This window comes from Microchirus variegatus, assembly GCF_963457635.1.
Source record: "Microchirus variegatus genome assembly, chromosome: 15".
In the NCBI taxonomy this organism is placed as follows: Eukaryota; Metazoa; Chordata; class Actinopteri; order Pleuronectiformes; family Soleidae; genus Microchirus; species Microchirus variegatus.
The window spans coordinates 25,347,753-25,363,911 of NC_139816.1; the positions used below are offsets into that span (position 1 = coordinate 25,347,753).

The 16,159-nt window shown below is 39.8% G+C and overlaps 1 protein-coding gene across 1 annotated transcript in view; it reads left to right on the forward strand.

The window, feature by feature from the left end:
- Positions 1-2,533: 2,533 nt before the first annotated feature.
- The window catches only part of mpp7a (MAGUK p55 scaffold protein 7a), a gene marked incomplete at its 3' end in the record, with an annotated part of 145,049 nt that continues 131,423 nt past the window's right edge, over positions 2,534-16,159 (forward strand). The window contains exon 1 of the mRNA XM_083901285.1: positions 2,534-2,666. The remainder of the gene's footprint in view (positions 2,667-16,159) is intronic.

A 16,159-nucleotide genomic window follows, 5' to 3' on the forward strand; every position in this document is an offset into this window, starting at 1 on the left:
CCTTCATAACATCACTGGGGCTTGACAAATAAACGAGAAAGGGTTTATTGACAATGACACTGTGGCCAGCTTCACATACATAAAACACATTCATGTGCACATGTTTGTATATGGATGTGTTCCTATACAAAATAATACTAGAATATATGCACTTCCCCAGAAATCCATTCAGTAATAGGTACTCATGTCTCTTATACCTGCATCTAATCCACCCACTCACTTCATTTCCTTTGGGTAAAAGTTGCAGAAAAATGTACATATGTCAAAACATATACACATCAAAATAAAATAACAGTAAAACAGCTATAACACATTGTAATCATTTTTTCGAATGAGCAGAATGTTTTAATTAATTGTCAAAATCGGTTGAAAAGGTAGACAATAGCGACTGCTTATAATAATAATAATAATAATGATAATAATAATATAGGTGGAAAAGCTGATTCACTATTCCTAAACAGTTACCAGATTTTCTCAGGAAGACTAATAATGACTTTAATAACAAAATCCTCTAGTGCCAGCCAGATTTGATTATCTGTCCATACTTGGTCAAACAAATCCAATATTTGGGATAATACTCATCAAATTCGGTTGACAGTGTGTATAGTTGACAAATCTGGCAACCTTGACTGCAGGCTCCTCCACCCCCTTCCGACGTCAACATCCGGGACACCTTGGCTGAACGGAACAGTCTTAAAAACTTGTTTAACATATTGTTCAGTTTAAACTGTCATTGCATGTCAACATATGTATGTTGACTTGTAATGTTGCAACATCCAAATTGTTTATTTAGTAGGAAGGAAGCGCTGCCGATTTGTATTGTAAACAACTACGTGAAGGTGGCAGGCAGTGACTTGTTCTCTTCTGCCATCTAGTGCCTGTACGGCGATATCGCAGGTAGCGCAGACAGAATAGTTTTCTACATAAAAATACAAAAATATTAAATTAAACTTTAAGAGCTCAATTTAAATGTACACAAAAAGGACCATATTGTACTAAAATAACGTATAATAATGTATTTGTGAAGAACATTTACAAAACACTGTACAGGATAAAAAGGAAATACATATTAATTAAAATCAGTAAGTGAATGATATAGGAATTATCCAAAATACTACAGTGCCATTGCCATACATGAGTTAGTGAGCAAGCATAATAGCAAGGAAAATGAAAACTGGTAATGCAAAGTAGCCTATTCACATGTTGTGGTTGAATCAATGGTTCAGGGGCGAGTATCTGTCAGGAAAGGGCTACTGGGCTCCATTGTCCCTGGAGAATAAAGTCCCACATCAGATCCGAGGCTGAGGACAAAAGAAACTGCAGTTCAGCGTTTTGGCACACAATGCATTTTAATGTGGGGACAAGAGGGCATGTCAGGGGGCGCTCTCATTGTTAGCACATTTCTGGAACAAGTTCACACAGAATAGATTTTTGTGAGTCCATATACATATGTCTTCGATTCTTTCCATGGGTGTATGCTTTAATAATCATTAATAATCGGTGATTAGACAGATTACACAACTCTGAACCAACAGCAGCAATCGCAACTCATATTTTTATGTATTAAGTAATTTATTAGAATATTTTCAGGTAAGATCCCCCAGTGTCCTTCGAAAAAGTGACTTCTCAGATCATTGGCCACTTGTTGTTTCTTAACATTGCCTGTAGAGGGAGCTATCAAATCACTTTTTAAATATTTCGTACAAAAGCAGCACTCTCTTACCGGCTTTACCTGAATAATAATAATAATAACAATAACAATTATAGTGTAACGTCTGTGTACCTGTACAATGGCAATAAATACTTTATATTCTGATAATAATACTAATAATGATACTACTACTACTACTACTACTACTACTACTAATAATAAGAGCAACAAATAAAGAGGGAGAGAGCTGTGTAGATTCAAGTTTGATTTAAATATATTTTCGAAATTAGGGACAGGCGGTAAAATAAATAAATAAATAAACAAACAAACAAACCAAACAAACACATTAGATGCATTTCATGCTGAATCAACTGTCCCAAATTAGGTTCTTAAAATCAAATAGAAATTAACTATTCAAAATGAATATTTGGAATACTTCAAAGACAATAGACAATAGCGTGTCTATTTTATTTTTCGAAGAGAAACGTGCTGTCATGGTGTGGATGTCTTACTTTCTCCCGTACACAGGCAGGAAAACTTGCAGGGGCGGTGCTACAAGACGACTGACAGTAGTACTAACCAATGAAAAGGCAGCAGTGAATTAGGGCTCGTCTTTGCAGAGTTAGTCACCAATGGGAGAAGAGATTAGGCGGTCTATTTGCAACGCCTCTGTGTGCGTTGAACGCTCTGTCCGGTGCAGATCTAAGATCAGCCATGTGTCGTCACATCCCTGCAAACCTACAAACAAACCGTTTCCAAGTCAGTGCTTGGACAGGGCGCTGTATTTGTCCTGCGGTGAAGCCGAGGCGTTACATTTTGAAAGGTTGACTACAGCACATAGTAGACATTGAGAGCGTGGATGAGTTGTAGAGAGAAAAAGTAGTTTAAAAAAAAATAATTGGGATAGCTCTCTTTTGGTTCAAGTTCTGTCTGCCACCTAAGTCAAGTTTTTATTCTCGAAGGAACCACTGGAGTACACAGCAAGAAGTCATTCAACACCGACCTCCGATGCAAAGTGAGTACCAACATGTTGTACTGTATTTGGCAACGTACAAGGAATTTCCAGTTAGTTTCTAATGTTATTAAAGTGCTTTTAATAGAGAATATCAAGCTACAATACAGCGTGTCACACCAGCGTGCTTAGGTCCATAGTGTCAAAGTGACATTTACTGAGCGAGTTCGTTTGTCTTCGTAGTTCATATCAAAGTGAAAGAAAGTGACATAATGTTGCTGTGAGGCTGTGTTAAAGCCAAGAGGCTCTCACTCGACACGGTGTCACTCCAGAGAGTGTGTGGCGTTCAACCAAATGAAGGTACAGCCGGTTAGAAGATGCACTTTGGAGCACACGCTGACACAACTTCCTCGTGACACAACTCTGAAGTTCCACAAAACACCCACACCCTGAACGCATCAGCAGCTCATCCAGGATGTACAGTGTGTCAATGAGACGCTTCTCCAGGGGGGAATAGAGCAGGAATACAGAGGTAATATAGAGTCTAGACAGGGGAGTTCTGAAGGAGTACAGTGGGATTGCAGACATCAGGCTGGGGAATGTAGAAAGAATACAGTGGGGTACGGGGAATACACTGGGAATATAGAGGGTAGATGGGAGTACAGGGGGATTCCCGTTTCCACAAAGGGTGGATAGGGGAATACTGAGGAAAATACTCAAGGAATACAGATCGCATGAGGGAATGTAGAGGAGATACAATGGTACTACTCAGGGAATGAAGTGTAATGTGGCTGGACTACACAGGGAAGTGTGGTTTGAAAACTGAGGGTGGATGAAGGAATAAGGATGAAATTCACATACAGAATACAGAGAGAAGACAGGGAAGCTGAGGGAATACTTTTCTAGTCCCGATGACCATTAAAAGCTGCAGCTTTTCACTACAGCAGGGTTTCTCACTCCTGGTCCTGGGGAGCTACTGTTCTGCATGCTTTAGATCAGGGGTCTCAAACTCAAATGACCTGGGGGCCAATGCCCATCTATTGTGGTCAAGAGCGGGCCGGCATGGAGAACAAAAAGTGGGAAAAAACAACTGTTTACAATATTGCATCATGATATCACACAGATGCTTAATAATACTATTTATGATGTAAAATGAATGTACTAATACCAAAAAACAGAATTTTTTTTTTAAATGACTTAAATAATAGTGTGGATAACTAATTACAATTCGTACCAGGAGCCGTTTCGGCCACTGCCATTCCGTGGCTCGGGCCCAAACAAGCGTTATTTCTATATGTAATTGAATGTTGTATATGATACATTTAATAATGGGAAAATTATGACCAAATGTCTAATTATTACTGTTATTAAAAGCATTGATAGGAAACATATACTATATTCTATTACCTCGCTGGCAGCTGTGCCTCAGCTACACACTGTGTTTAAAAGATGGTGAGGTCATGGGCCATGTTTTCATTATAACATGATATTAAGTAGGGGGCTGCATGTAATTGATTGGGTGGCCGCATGTGGCCCCCGAGCCGCCAGTTTGAGACCCCTGCTTTAGATGTTTCCCTGCTCAAATATGCTCAAAGTCGATAAGCTCTGCTGAAGCCTGATAACCACCTATTTATTTGAAGCAGGTGTGTTGAAGCAGGGAAACACCTTAAACATGCAGGACAGTGGCTCCTCAGGACCAGGAGTGAGGAAATCTGCACTATAGTTTTGCCATTCACCCATTCACTCACACATTCATAAAACATAGAAAAAAAACATGACGCAAATGTCATTGTTACCAATACCAGTCGATAACCACCTCTACATAGTATTTGGCACACTAACAGTGTAGCGACATGTCCACAGATTAAAAAAACCCATTACTGTGCATACAACTTATTTACTGTGAAACAAGTATGACAGAAGTGATATAAACGATAAAAGAAACAGTGTTTGTGTGGGTGCAGCCATCTTGGAATCCTTACACAGGGTATGTGAGGTTGCTCAGAGTTTCGATCTGGAAATTCAAGTGCAGGAACAGCCCCGACCTCAGAAATTCCAAGTTCCGACTAAAAATGGAATGCAGCATTCAACCCCCTGTGGCCTGGAAAGTTGTATGTGGTGACATGGAGCTTGTCACAGGCTGACAGTGACAAACCTCTGAGCTAGAAGGACTCTGGGAGACTCAGCACTTGGTCACATCCTAGCACAGCCCCGTTTAACTCTGTATGTCATAATGATGTTGCACCATTTTTTTCCCCAGTTATTATGTAATTGAGGCATTGGCATATGATATAGTCTCAGGCTGATGTGTGTGTATACTTTAACATGAAATTGCCACATAAACCCTTCAAAAGCCACAATATTATTTGCTTCTTTATGTGGTAAAAACACAGACAGACCCAAGATGTCAGTAATAATTTATTGCAAGCAGAAATGATATTATGTTTCATTGCATGGAGTCATTTGTTCCTTGTGGCATTCTGCATATTCGTTGCTGTCATTCAGCATATGAGAGAGGTGTGAGGAAAAAACCCTCAGTTGTTTATTGGCTTGTGTATCTTAAAGCTAAATTAGCATCTTTACAAGAAATCATCCACCACAAAGCAAAATGGCTTTGTTGCACAGCATAACAAGATTGTTTAATGTACCTTTTTTTGTGTACAGTGATATGCATATACTCTCCCGTATTGTTTACTATTGAGCTCATTGCTAGCACTGTTATGGTGATGTGACTGTGAGAAAATGAGAGATGACCTTCTCTCCCATGTATCTGAATGCCACAGTGGGGGAATCTCCAGAGAGCCATCGTTTTTCTGTGTAAACTCAGAATACTCTGTGGTTACTCTGTAGTTTTGGAGAGCTCCTTTGCTGACAGCGGGAATAGCCTAGTTCTTCTTGTAAACCTTGCTTAGTAAAAGGTGGGAGGCCTTGACTTTGAATTCCAGCTGTGCAGGGTGAGTCTCTCAGGAGACCTTGATTATAAGTGTTTCGGTTTTATAATCCCTGGTTTATGTTCAGGAGGCCAGCAGCTTAGTTTCATGAAAAGTCTATGACGGGTCCATTATGCCTTCATTTCACAGATTCTTCACTGCCAGTTTCTTTTTATGCACGTGGTGCCAAGTTAGGTGTGAGTCATCTGATGATTTTAGATTGAGCTGGATTTCAAATGAAGATGTCCACAACGTCACGGTGTCATTCTGTGATGACGCATTGTATTTACCCTTGGCTTACACCATAACGTTTACATTTAAGCATTTAGCAGATAAGACTACATTCAACTTCAACAGATTGATGGCTTAGTAGATTGCTGTGCTTATTGACCAAATTATTTCACAGCATCACAGCAAGAGGTCGCTGGTTTGCGCCCTGGTCATTTTAATTTTGATTATGAAATATAGAATATATCTAATTAGGGATGCACCGATCCACTATTTTTCACTTCCTAGAGGACCTGCAAGGCGAGCTGATTTTCTTAACTCCTGGTCAATCATGCTTGCCTGCTAGCTGGCTGTAAACTGTGCAATGGATTTCCTGAATGGATCGCGCATCATCACTCCGCGCATCATTGAGACAAGCCTCCATATCGGAAATCCATTCCACTTTTTGCAGCCTGCTAGCAGAGCAGTCGGGTATCACTTGTGGAGACATTTCAGCAGACAACATTAAAGCAGACTTATCGGACGGGACATCTCTACAGTTGGATCCGATATTTCCGATACGTCAGTTACGTCTTTATTGGAACCTGATACTGATACTGGATCGGATCGGCCCCATCTCTTCATCTAATGGTATTTAATTTTCAAAAACTATCCCATCAACAGGGCTTAAAGTTGTCGGGCACAGAACTTTATTCGATTACATTTTTGACAGCGGAGGGAGTCCACGAAAACAAGGCAGTCTCGGCAAAGAACGATGCATACAGAATTAGAAAATCACAATATCAAAGTGTACTTGGATGACCATCTGTAGCCTGCCCTCAGTGCCCTAAATGAACCTTCCGCCTGCTGTGCTGGGACTTAACATTGTGCTCGCTTCAGCGTAATCAAACGCATCAAGGGAGATACCACACTCGATACTGGTATTACCAGCTCCCCTCCGGCCAGAGCCTTAAAGTCCATGACCATTTCTCCAAGGGAAGTAATAACAAGTCAGCACGACTCTCTAAATGTAGGATTTCCCGATCCTGCAGCATCTCCTCTTTTTGCACCAGTGGCAAACTGGTTGCACCTCACAGTGAAGCCTACGGTGTCCAGGTCGGACATGATGCCCAAATGCTCCAAAGGATTTTTTTTTTGATGGATGTATTATCACCTTGATGTGCTTGGTGTGTAAAGTGGAGAATGTTTGCGCATCTATGTGCGTGACTGTGATGTCATGCATGACAGGCACGACACATCATATTCATATTTATCATATTTAATTGTACAGGATGATGCTGGTGCCACTGTTTACAAGTGTTTTTTTAGGGCTGGACTGGCACAAAAAAAATCGGCCCTGGCTTTTTTTTTTCCAAAATGGCGATTATTGGTGATACAGACATCCCTGCAGATGAGCCCTCTGAACACCTTCAACACTACAATGTAATGAACCACACACTAGTGCCCTAACCCTAACATCAGCCTAACTTTAACATGTCACCTTAAAATTGTAGTAATCTAAGTGACGGGGACTTGATTTTTGTCCCCATAAGGAAGACATGACATAAATTCATTGTTATATTAATAGATTATAGATAATAAAATAATCATTTGAATTATCAATAGGGAACTAGTTAGGTGGTGCCCTACTTGTCTGTATACAGGTTTTATAGTTATTATCATCGTAGTTGATATCATCATTAAATAGGTAAACAACATAAATTGAAAATCAAACGTATAACATACACGCACAAGAAATGAAGAGGAAAAATTCAGTGAAAACAACTCACCCACTGATGACTAAATATCGTTCATCAGACAGGTCTTATATCAGTTTTTCCATTTTTTTGAGTACAGTTTGGATATAATCCAAATTCCATTGCAGAGTCACCACCATTGGGAGGTGTAGCCATTTTTGAATTTCTTGTGTGAGTTCTATGGTCAGCTGTAGCAGCTCAGACAGAGACGTTGTCTCTTGGTGGTTGTCTGAACAGGTGTCTTGGTGCTGCAGCGCCACATAGCTTGCATTCCCAGGGTTTTGTTCTTGGCTTGGAGGGTCACTGAGTAGAGGGAGGAAGGTGTGGGAACCAGGAATGCTATGTACACAAGGCTCGACTCAAAATTAGTTTGCGTGACCTGCTTGTTGAGACAAACACTCCCTGTCATTGCAACTGCCTGGTTTGTGTTGCTGAGGAACCTGTCAGCAAAGCCACTGCACTGTTCATGGCCGGGCTATTTTCTTGGAGCTTAAGGGTGGGTAGGATACAGTGGCTTAAGACTCTTAATCTGAGCATTAGTTTGGATGACTGTCAGCTAACGCGGAATCACAAGATGTGGCCTGTCTAAAGACAAACCACGACAATCAGTCGTCTTCTATATTAGCTCCAGTGCAAGCATTAACAAATAAAGGAATGCAGTCATTCCGCAACTGTTCTGAACTAAAATCCTCCTGGAGCCAGAGAATATAAAGAGACATTGCGATAGTGCTTTGGCTGCTTTTAATACTCACTCACTCTGTATCACTTATGTGGTGTGTTGTGAGTGAGTTTGCTCCATCATAAAGCTTTGAGTCATGGATTCTGAGCTCAGCACTGCCCACTGATGAACTGAGGTAAACATACTTTTACTACCAACAATTGCTAAACTTGGCAACAAATTAAATAAGACTAAAAGTTGTGGCTGAATCCAGTTCTAAAGTTTGACGACAGATGGATCAAAGCTATGTATGCACTGCTTATTATTACATGTCTGAGGTTTTTCTTTGCTTACACTTGTGCAGTGTTGTCCTTTTGTTTGGTAAAATTGAGAGCTGCAACATGATGGTGTTATTTTAAAGAAGCGTATAGGAACTACACTAACAAATGTGAAGAAGAAATCAGATTATTGACAGAAACCTAGGTGTGTTAAACGGTTTATTCAAAAACCGATAACGGCAATAAACTGATAATGAAATCAGTTTATTCCGTTTACATGAGCACTTGAATAACCAGATAATAATCAGTTTTTTAGTGTTCATGTACATGCACTCTATGTTGGGGGAGAACTGATCAGAATATATGGCAATATATTAATGAGTCTATCCAGTCATCCTTCCATTCATCAAATTGTTTTTCATATTTCATTTATTTTCTCACTCGCCAAACCCCTCATTTCATTTGTCAATGCTATTCTTTCTATGCTTAATCACATCTACTCCATGGTATCACTAATCTCTGTTATGAGGTTACAGGGGACTTTTGAGCCTCCTGCTGCTCTGCTGATCCCAGACAGAGAGATTAAAGTCATGTACTTGGCATGGACACAGTTGATAAGCATCACCAGTAGTGATGCAGTGTTGTTTTGCCTCTTGCCTGCCTCACAGAGGTGTAGGGTTTCTCTCAGCACCAGCTAAGCCTTTGCAGTGCTGCGCCGGAATGAGCCCAGCTCGCAGATGATGGCCATCAGACACCGGATGCTGGTTGCATTCTGTTCCAGCTCATGTACATGAAATGCCACGCTCACTGTGCAGACACGCTGCCCTCTTGATTCGCAGGGGGTCATCATTTGATACAGAAAGTAGAGGGACTAAAAGAGGACCGCTCCAGTGTGTAACTTTTTCGCTTAAATACTGCTAGTGTCACTACCCTACTCCTTATGGTGCTTTTCCACTATGCAGTACCAGCACACCTTGCCTCGGCATGGCACAGCGCAGCTCGACTTGGCATGGTTTTCCATTACTCTACTACCTTCTCATCGTGGGCAGAGTCATCATAGCATGGCGGCAGTTTGTTTTATACACGACGCACACAAAGTAGTGACTTAAGTTAATTATAAATATTTTTGCTGGGACTTGGTAGTGGAAAAGCGTCATTAGATAAACACCCCTTTTCAAAGATTTGGCTGTTTTGGCTCGGCTCTTATTGCTCCCAAATGACTCTCCGTTTAGTATCATTTTAGATGTTTTGTTCAGTGTTTTCATGAAAGGCCTATTTTTATGCATGTTATTGTGTCAAAAAATACAGTTATTGCATTTTTTTTTGTCACCACAGACATTGTATCACGATATGACATGTTTTTATCATGGTAAAAAATGATGGCCAAATCTATTTCATGATAAGTGTCAGACAAATAAAGGTGAGGTCTTGAGGCCCGCCCATAGCACTGGCTCTGTGAAGGACTCAAGGTTTACAAATAGTGTTGTATAGTTTTTGTTCTTGAAAACCAAACAGAACACTGCAACATACTGAATACTATATTATCGAATCATTACCCATACATATCGTAGATGGTTTGAATTTATATAGCACTTTTCTAGTCCTGATGACCACTCAAAGCTGTTTTACTGTTTCATACTATCTACGTGCACATTTCAGATCACTTAATCTGTGCCGGCACAGAAAAGTGCATGTAGACTAGTGGAGCCGGGAATCAAACCCACAACCTTTTTAGTTGAAAGACAACTCGCTGTTTTTTCTCAGAGAAGGGGGAGTTCACTTCACTGATGTCAAGCTTATTTGTCTAATGCTGTTTTATTTATGAGGGTTTTCCATGCGTGGCCACTCTTTAGCATTACTATCTTCCCTTCTTCCACTGTTCCACTCAGGGCAGCCCTGTGAATAATTTAGCATTCTGGGAGCGAAACAGAACCAAAATAGACCAAAAGTGTGTGTACTTGTTGGTGGTTTTGTTCAGTAAATCACAGCAACCACCGAGTATTTGTGTAGTTCTGCTATTTAAGTTATGCCTTTGTTCCTCATGGCGATGGAGAGTTGACTTCAAGGCTGACTTCTCTGACTGTAATCAAATGCAGTCGATTTGAGAGTAAGCCACTGAGTGAAAAAGAATTAGCCATCTTTGTCATTTGATCCCACAGCTTCAAGTATGCTCTGTCAGCATGATGTCACCACAGAGTGATGGGTATCCGGTGCTACATTAATGCACCATGAGGTTGCAATATTCAAACAGCTGGTGTTGATATGTAGGAGCAGGGATGCCACACACTGATCCTGTGACTGTTTTCATATATTCCTTTCTTGCCTTGGTGACTGAAGATGTAGACCACACACACACACACACACACACACACAGAAAGAAAGAAAGAACACTGATGTCACTACCATCTGCTCTTTGTTGGAACCTTTGCTCATATCACATAGCAATGCAATTTCGTCTGTTGCAAGCATTGCACATTTAATGGTCACATGGTTTAGACCAGTGGTTCTCATATAGGGGTCTGTGGCACACTGCTGGGGGGGTTCAGTAAAACTTTCCAAATTCATCCATTTTTGTTATTTGACAGTGGGGGTCTTTTTTTGTTTATTATATGTGCATGAATTTCAATGTGACAGTATCTGAGTGAGCTAAAATAGCTCTTAAATGACTTTATAGTGTATTCCAAGGAAACAATTGGAATTGTTGGGGGTTCTTGGTTAAGAAATGAAAAAAAACCCTATTTGATATTGAATTGAAAAAAAAAAAAACATGGTCAAGTACATGGTGAAAGGATTTTTTTCTTTTTGCTGTGGTGAACATATGTGGCCACTTTTATTGTGTGGGAAATTGTACTTTTTCTCATGTGCTTATTGCAACATTGCACACAAACCTGCCATGATAAACATGGAAAGTAACATTCAGGAATGAAAATGACCCAATTTTAGTTGTTTTGCTCGTTAGATCCCCTTTCCTCTCTACTGCTGCCTTGATCTTAGGAATCACCTCCAGGTAAAATATCATTCAACCACATGACCTCACTTGGCCTTCTTGCTGCAGTGTTTGATATCATATGCAATCATTTAACCATCTGAAAGTGCAGATGGTTAAGCGTTGATTACTGCTCTTATGCATCATAACCTCTTCATTAATCTGATCAAGTTTGCTAAATCATGACAATTATGCCTGCATACTGCCAGATACAGTTTTCCATGCATGACCTTGCCGAAGTATAAGCAATGATTTGATGACTGACATGAGACAGGAGACAGAGTAGGTTGGTATGCTCGGATCTTTCTGATGGGTGGGGTCTTGCAGAGACCTTGAGCCCTTCAGAATGAGGGATTTCTCTACAGCAGTCTGTTTCTTTTCAGTTGGTGAGGACACCTTTCAGACGACAACACTGGCTTTCACTCATTTAATCCCCACCTTTGTGTGTTGGGGCGACTCAAGTAGTGTCAGCTGTGGCTCTGTACACTTGCTGCTGTGTTTTCTTGCTACCTCCTTGTGGCTGCAGGCCCGTAAGGCTGAATTTTAATTTGCCTTTTCTTCTCAGCCCCCTATTTGCCTTTCGACTGCAGCCTACAACAAGTAAAATGTCAGCAAAGGGAGGCCTGTGTGCCTCACTCTCTCTCACTCTGTGTGTGAATACACACTTTTGTTTCTGAAGTTGAAAACATGTTCTGCAGCCTCTGTGTTTATGTTTGTGTGTGCATGTATTGGACAGGCATCCATTCATCTTGTGAACAGTATAGACCCAGTCTGTGCCTATTCCCCTGTTGCTCATTGAAAGCAATTAGAGCAATTAGACTGTGAAAACCCCCTCACAACAGCCTATTATAGCCGTTTATGATGCAATCATCGCTCTTTGATGATGTGGCCTATGTGATTAAAACCATTCACTCAGTATGATGGTAGTCAAGGAGATTGGACTGTGAGCTATCTAAACTGGTAATGAGACTGTGTACTGTATTGTGCTGTCAATCAACGTACTTTTGTATGATGGAAGTTGCCCATTATGCTATGTTTGTTGTTCGGTTTGGTACAGTACAGTACAGTTTGGAATGGAAAGGCCCTGGGTCAGGCTTACGCTTCAACTGAGAACAGTACCTTCACTTGGTAGGGAGGGCAATCATGAGCAGAATCACAACCTGTTTCGCCATATTTTAGTTCTGTACTTTGGTCATGAAGGAAGTCCTGAACTTACCTTTTTAATTAACTGATTCTAATGTTTCAGTTTTCACTCTTCCATTATTACTATACCTCCTCAACCTAGGCAAGCGACCAAGTACAGTCGAGCTGAGTAGTGCTGGAAATGCTGGAAAAGTGCCATTAGTAGATGATGCAATATTTCCAAGACACAATTCTCGAACTGTGGTACAAATGTTCTAATCTCATAAAGGAGAAACAGTCCACAACATGATTGTTGCTGGTTTTTATTTACATTTTTGCAGCATGCATAGTATCACTGGATTGTATTTGAGTTTGCGTATTTGTCTTTTCTGATATCTGATCCAGTGATTTTGACCAGTATTGGATATTTAGTATCGTTTCGTAGAAGCTCATCCCTTGAAAATAGGCCTGTAAAATGGGATGAAAAGTCTGAATGCAGCAGCTCCTTGAATGTAGACATGTTTTTCTGTGTAATCAGCTGAAGAGTCGTGTTCCAATGCTCAGCCGCACAAACCGTAAAATCATACAGAAACATTGTTTGCACATTTTTCAACCTTCCTGATGGATGACTGATGTCTTTGTCTGTTTGGGTGTGTTCATCAGTCTGTTAATGTCTGCTGTGTTTGACTGGTATAGTCCTATTTATTCACTGTGTATTTCTGTATAATAAATAATATGTCTTGTCTGTTGTTTGTTTTTCTGTATTTACAGGAATTAGTTTCCATTATTTTTGATATACGCTTTTGTCATACTGGTGATATTTTTTTTTAAATTATTTGCATGTTTTTATTTTTTTATATACTTTTTGAATCCCCTTAGGGGAATTCTTTCTCTGTATTTAACCAATCTTCTCTTAGGAACCTGGTGGGGACTCTCTTGGCCATGGGCTGCCCATTCTAGCCCATTTTAGTGTGCTATACTAAATTACTAGGTGCCCGGTTACTTGGGTACTAATCAGTTTTGGATTAAAGAAGCAACAGCAATAAAATTTTCAAACCCATCTTTAGTCGTAGATAACACTGTAGCAGAATTAGTATAGCTTCTGTAATTTGAACCTAAACTTGCCACAGGTGTAATTTTGTATTTGCCTTTTACTTAAGCTTTTACTTAAGTTTTAACAGCTGTAATCAGTCCCGGCTGCCTGTATGATACCCTTGTATCAAAGGAGAGGCTTCTCTGCTGCTAACTTGGCTCCTAGTTGACCACTAATTGCAAAGTAACCCTCTGAAAAGGCCTTGGAGCGGAGGCTTTTTTTGGCTTTGATGAAATTAAAGTGTGATATTTATAGTTTGCTTTGAATTGTTAGGAGTTGATAAGAGAAGGCATGTGGGGTTCATGCAGCATGTCTATTGTAAGAGTAGTTTACCATGTCACTGCAGTGTCATGTAGACTGTGAGTCAGTTTGGATTTGAATAGTTTGAATAAATTCACTGAGCAGGGTGGAGCTGCGGTTTGGTTTCGAGGTCCACTGGGTCACAGGGTTTGTTTATGGTGAATGGGGACATGTGTTTATATAGTGTGTTTTAAGAAAAGAAATCAAAACAACCCACAACATAAAAACTCAGTAGAGAAATATATACTTTTGAAAGACAATACATGCTGGTGCATTTAAATATTATTTATAATTTGCAAAAAAATGTAGTGAGCCTGTCAGTATTCTTTCAAGATTGCATAGATAGCAGTAGGGGTGTCGATCTCGAAACGACGCTACAATCTCGACCTTCGAAAGCAAACATGGAGTTAGGGATTTAACCAAGCCCTCAGTGTGAAGTCCTGCAGGCGTACCAGAGGAGGAAAAAAAAGCACATTGTTGTGGTTGTAGCCAATGTAGCACAACTTAACTTTACCTGCTATAGCACATTTTGGGCACCCCTGGTGTATACAATGGGATAAGTTGACCTTCTGCCTCCAGCACATCCTGCAGTTATTGAACATGTTTTGCAAGATACAGTGTTTTAATTGAACAGGTTCATGACATGTTGATATTAAGTTTTCCGGTTGATACATTTTTAATCAATGTTGTTTACTAATCATTGCAACCCTAATAGGCACATTTATGGAAATACTTTTTTATAATCAAATGGATAATTTAATAGTTGAATATTCATGCCTGTACCTAAAAGATGGTATTAATATTTTACGCATTTCAGTTTCTGTGCAGTGGTTAGCAGCACTTTGTCTTCAGAGCAGAAGCCTGTTTGAATTATGTTCTTGACCCTGTGTCTGTGTAGTTAAGTGTGAGTCTTCGGCCTGATTGATATGTAAATTTAAATGGTAAAATTTCACAAACGTTTGTCTAGATAAGGACATCATACCACAGCATTGACTCATTACAATACAGGTTAGTTTGACCCATTTTGGCATTTTAAGAAACACCTCTCTGGAAAAGAATCAAGATTTGGTCGAGTACATTGGACAAAGTATAAAAATTCTTCTGTAGTTATTCATCAAACTAAAACTTGCATCAGCTATGTTGGAATGAGCACATAGTGTTCATCTGAGTTATCCATATTTGGGAATAGTCTATTAAGTTTTTATTTAGAATAGTACTAGAAAAGTATTTCTGTCACACACAGTGGAAGAATGGATCAGAACTCAGAAATATAGGGTTAGATTACACTATTCTAATTGTTATTCATCCTGTCATTTAAGTTTTAGGTCTATCATTTTCTGTACATGTGGTCAGTTTTCATTTTTAGTAGATATGTCCTCCTTAACAGCAGAATCTTTTTTTTTCTTTTTTCTTCCTTAATTGTCAAAGATAGTGTATACATATTAAAATGTTGTGGTGAAGTTTTGTGTTAACTCGAAATCTTGGAATAAAACAGATGTACCATTTTTTATCACCTTGATCACACAATAAGTAAAGACAAAAACAATTGTTTTAAAAGGATGTTAATGGGGGGCCGCATGGTTGGTGTAGTGGTTAGCACTCTTGCCTTTGTAGCAAGAAGACCGGGGTTCAAGCCCCGGTTGGAACAAGGGTCTTTCTGTGTGGAGTTTGAACATTTTCTCCGGCTTCCTCCCAAAGTAAAAAAACATGGGGATTTGGTAAATTGGTCACTCTAAATTGACCGTGAATGTGAGGGTGAATGGTTGTTTATGTGGTCCTGTGATGGACTGGCGATCTGTCCAGGGTGTACCCCGCCTATCGCCCTATGTCAGCTGAGATTGGTACAGCACCTCCCACGACCCTCCACTGGAGGATAAAGTGGTAGATAATGGATGGATGTTAATGGGGAGTTTGTTGGCTTGACATAATATTACTGGCTTATACCTCAAATAAATGTCCTTGTTTTAATTTCACGTGTTCAGTCCAAAGATGGATAGAAATTGCCAGGTCCACAAAGGGGACCTGTCAGTGGTGTCCATTTACGTACAGTAAGTGTACATTGATGCTCCATATTCCATATTCTTCCATTTTTTTAGCTTGTTGCTTGTTCACTGAAATGGAGAATTTCTATGCCTGAGGTTATCGTTTTGTTTGATGCAATCTTAATTGAGTAGTTGATTTGTAACAAGCAATAAACTTATGCTTCTTGTGAATAGTTTTGTAAG